A 4203-nucleotide genomic window follows, 5' to 3' on the forward strand; every position below is an offset into this window, starting at 1 on the left:
TGAGTGTCTGGGCGTGCACGAGTGTCTGAGAGTGTGCACAAGTGTCAGAGTGTGCACGAGTGTCTGAGAGTGCACGAGTGTCTGAGAGTGTGCATGAGTGTCTGGGTGTGCACGAGTGTCTGAGTGTGCACAAGTGTCTGCAAGTGTGCACGAGTGTCTGAGAGTGCACGAGTGTCTGAGAGTGTGCATGAGTGTCTGAGAGTGTGCACGAGTGTCTGAGTGTGCATGAGTGTCTGAGAGTGCACAAGTGTCAGAGTGTGCACGAGTGTCTGAGAGTGCACGAGTGTCTGAGTGTGCATGAGTGAGTGTGCACGAGTGAGAGTGCACAAGTGTCTGAGTGTGCACGAGTGTCTGCGTGTGTGCACAGCAGCCCGTGTGTTCACCAGCATCCGTGGCACTGCTGGCCGTCTTGCGTGTCCCTGGTGTGTGTCCAGGCTGGTCCTCAGGTGCCCTCTGTTCCAGCGTGAGAAGTGGAGGGTCAAGGTCACAGCCCTGCTTTGGTTGCGGGTGGCTCATTGCAGGCAGTGACTCCCTCAGAGGGGTCCCCCACACTTGCACCGGGAACGAGGGGCCCAGCAGGTGAGCCTTACACGCTCGGTGAGTGTCCAGAGAGCTGCTGGACAGAGAGCTGCTGTTGGAGAACCGGGGGCCCCTCCAGCTCTGGGGGCCCGTCTTCCCCCGCCCAGCACCCCAGCTCCCTGGCCCCAGACCGTGGCCAAGGAGGGCTTGGTTCTGGTATTGGCCATGGGTATTGACAAAGGCCTTCAAAGTCACAGGTTGACTTGCCCAATCAATAATGGTGCAGGGAAATAATTAAAACTGTCAGATTTAGAAAGTATTAGAAGTGCTTAGAGCTTTCTGCCAACTATGGAAAACAGGGATTAATGGGTGTTATCTGGACCGCTTCTAAGTTACAGAGCAAGTTCTTAAAGTCTTTCTCTGACACTCATTTGCCGCGAAGGGTCAACACCAAGGGTTTCAGAGCAGATTGCTGGAGTCCATTAATCCTCAGCACGACCAAGTCCCCACTCGGAGCCAGGGACGCCTTCCAGCAGAGCCTGCAAAGTGGAAAGTCCCTTAGAGCTGAGCACATCGTCCTGGGGCTCAGCTGCAAAGGGTGACCCCACCTGGGGAGACCTCAGGGTCTCTGCAGCCCCACACAGAGGCCCTGAGGGACTTACCTCTGACTGCAGGTTGGGGCGTCTCCCAGCTGGGGTGGGGGCAGGGCTGACTGGGACTGCGGTGTGTTGGGGAGACCCTGGCCCGCTGCTGGGCACAGGGGAGGGGCGGTGTCCAGGTTGGAGTGAGGGCTCCCTCCCCAGGACAGCTCCCTGCCCGCCTGCCCGCCCTGCCAGGACCTGACCCCGCTCAGCCTGACCCTCTGCCTGTGACACCCCTCTCCGTCCATGCCTTTCTCTTTGCCTCAGCATTTCTGCCGGAAGAAGGTCCCTGAGACCCAGAGGGGCAGAGGCGACCGAGAGACCGTGACCCCACTATTGGGAGACTCACTGCCCGGGGAGACGGGCTCTCTGAAGCTCAAGACCCAAGCAGACGGGGCTCATGGACAGATGCTGAGGATCCTCGGGGCACGAAGCAGGGCGTGGCCCTGGGGTGTGGCCACGTGGTCCATCCACGAATCCGAAAGGCCCTGCTGAGGTAGGCGATGTGGGGTGGGCTTGGGGCCACAGAAGTACAACAGCAACCTCCTCAGCTTCAGAGAGTTTCTCCAGACCTGGCTGATCCCTGGGGGGGACCCTGGGGAACTCGCCATCCACGAGACTAGACATCGATCCTGAGCTGCCAGGGGTGGAATCAGAGACACCTGTGGTTCGTGTGGGCATCTCCCCTGGGAGTGGCCAGCACAGCCACCCCATCTGACCCACAGCCTCCCTGCCTCCCTGGCGGCCTGGAGTGTCCCTTGCCCCGCCCCCCCACCCTTGCTTGTAGGAGCCTTTTTACCCCTGGATGAAGCTGATTTACTGGAGACGTGGCGGGCCCCCCACAGGCAGCAGTGCTCCTGCAGGACTGCGGCCCCTGACGCTCCCACAGCTTCACGCGTAGGGCGCGGTGCAACCTGCGGCGGCCGCCCACTCCCACCTGCGGGGCAAACGTGTTCCTCTTATGGCCAATGTCAGCGAGGTTATCTGTGGGCCTTGGGCTTACAAGAGACGCCACCTGTTTATCTTGCTCACATTACTTCTACATATGGGAAATAAAATCTTTCACTAAGTTAGCAAATTTTCTATATTTGTAAGAGAGACGTCTGAATACCCCAGGATGGCCACTCCTGCCGCGAGTGTTGGAAAACCTTGAGACGCCATATGGAAGTACTTCACATATGCTTGTCTTCGGGATGCCGCTAAGCTTGTCTGGATGCACTGTGAGAGTGGGTCCCTCACTTGCGGCCTGAGATAACACACCAGTAACTGGGACTCTGCTTGAATCTGGGCCACAATAGCCTCAGAACGAGTCTTCAGAGGTGGTGGGAGTGTGGAATGAGTCTCCCCACTGAAGGGGAAGGGCCTGGGAAAGTGGGCGGGTCTGGGAAAGCATCAGATGAGGGTTAGATGTGGGAGGCCGGTGGCTGAGTCCTGACTGGGTGACTAAGCCACGGGGAGACCCCAGGCTGTGCACAGGCAAGCGTTACCAGGAAACAATGGAATCGATGACGGTGATGATGGCAAACGTGGTGACAGTGATGTGACAACGGTGGCGGTGATGCTATCAGTGCTGACAGTCCAGCTCCTGACGGTCCAGCTCCTGATGCTGACAGTGGGGCGGTCAAGACGACAAGGGCGATGGTGACGGTGATGACAGAGGCAATGGTGGCGATGGTGCGGACGGTGGGGATGGGGATGCGGTGGTGGAGAAGACGATGGTGGGGTTGGGTATGTGATGGTGGAGAAGGCGATGGTGGGGATGGGGATGTGGTGGTGGAGAAGGTGATGGTGGGGATGGTGGGGATGGGGATGCGGTGGTGGAGAAGGCGATGGTGGGGATGGTGGGGATGGGGATGGTGGGGATGGTGGGGATGGGGATGCGGTGGTGGAGAAGGCAATGGTGGGGATGGTGGGGATGGTGGGGATGGTGGGGATGGGCATGTGATGGTGGAGAAGGCAATGGTGGGGATGGTGGGGATGGTGGGGATGGGGATGTGGTGGTGGAGAAGGCAATGGTGGGGATGGTGGGGATGGTGGGGATGGGGATGTGGTGGTGGAGAAGGTGATGGTGGGGATAGTGGGGATGGGGATGGTGGGGATGGTGGGGATGGGGATGCGGTGGTGGAGAAGGCGATGGTGGGGATGGTGGGGATGGGGATGGTGGGGATGGTGGGGATGGGGATGTGATGGTGGAGAAGGTGATGGTGGGGATGGTGGGGATGGGGATGGTGGGGATGGTGGTGATGGGCATGTGATGGTGGAGAAGGCGATGGTGGTGATGGTGGGGATGGTGGGGATGGTGGGGATGGGCATGTGATGGTGGAGAAGGCAATGGTGGGGATGGTGGGGATGGTGGGGATGGGGATGTGGTGGTGGAGAAGGCGATGGTGGGGATGGTGGGGATGGTGGGGATGGTGGGGATGGTGGGGATGGTGGGGATGGGGATGTGCTGGTGGAGAAGGCGATGGTGGGGATGGTGGGGATGGGGATGGTGGGGATGGTGGGGATGGGGATGTGGTGGTGATGGTGGGGATGGTGGGGATGGGGATGTGATGGTGGAGAAGGCGATGGTGGGGATGGGGATGTGGTGGTGGAGAAGGTGATGGTGGTGATGGTGGGGATGGGGATGTGATGGTGGAGAAGGTGATGGTGGGGATGGTGGGGATGGGGATGGTGGGGATGGTGGGGATGGGGATGGTGGGGATGGTGGGGATGGGCATGTGATGGTGGAGAAGGCGATGGTGGGGATGGTGGGGATGGGGATGGTGGGGATGGTGGGGATGGGGATGCGGTGGTGGAGAAGGCGATGGTGGGGATGGGCATGTGATGGTGGAGAAGGCGATGGTGGGGATGGGGATGTGGTGGTGGAGAAGGCGATGGTGGGGATGGTGGGGATGGGGATGTGGTGGTGGAGAAGGCGATGGTGGGGATGGGGATGGTGGGGATGGTGGGGATGGGGATGTGATGGTGGAGAAGGCGATGGTGGGGATGGGGATGTGATGGTGGAGAAGGCGATGGTGGGGATGGGGATGTGGTGGTGGAG

Source organism: Bos indicus x Bos taurus, chromosome 5 (genome assembly GCF_003369695.1).
Source record: "Bos indicus x Bos taurus breed Angus x Brahman F1 hybrid chromosome 5, Bos_hybrid_MaternalHap_v2.0, whole genome shotgun sequence".
NCBI lineage: Eukaryota > Metazoa > Chordata > Mammalia > Artiodactyla > Bovidae > Bos > Bos indicus x Bos taurus.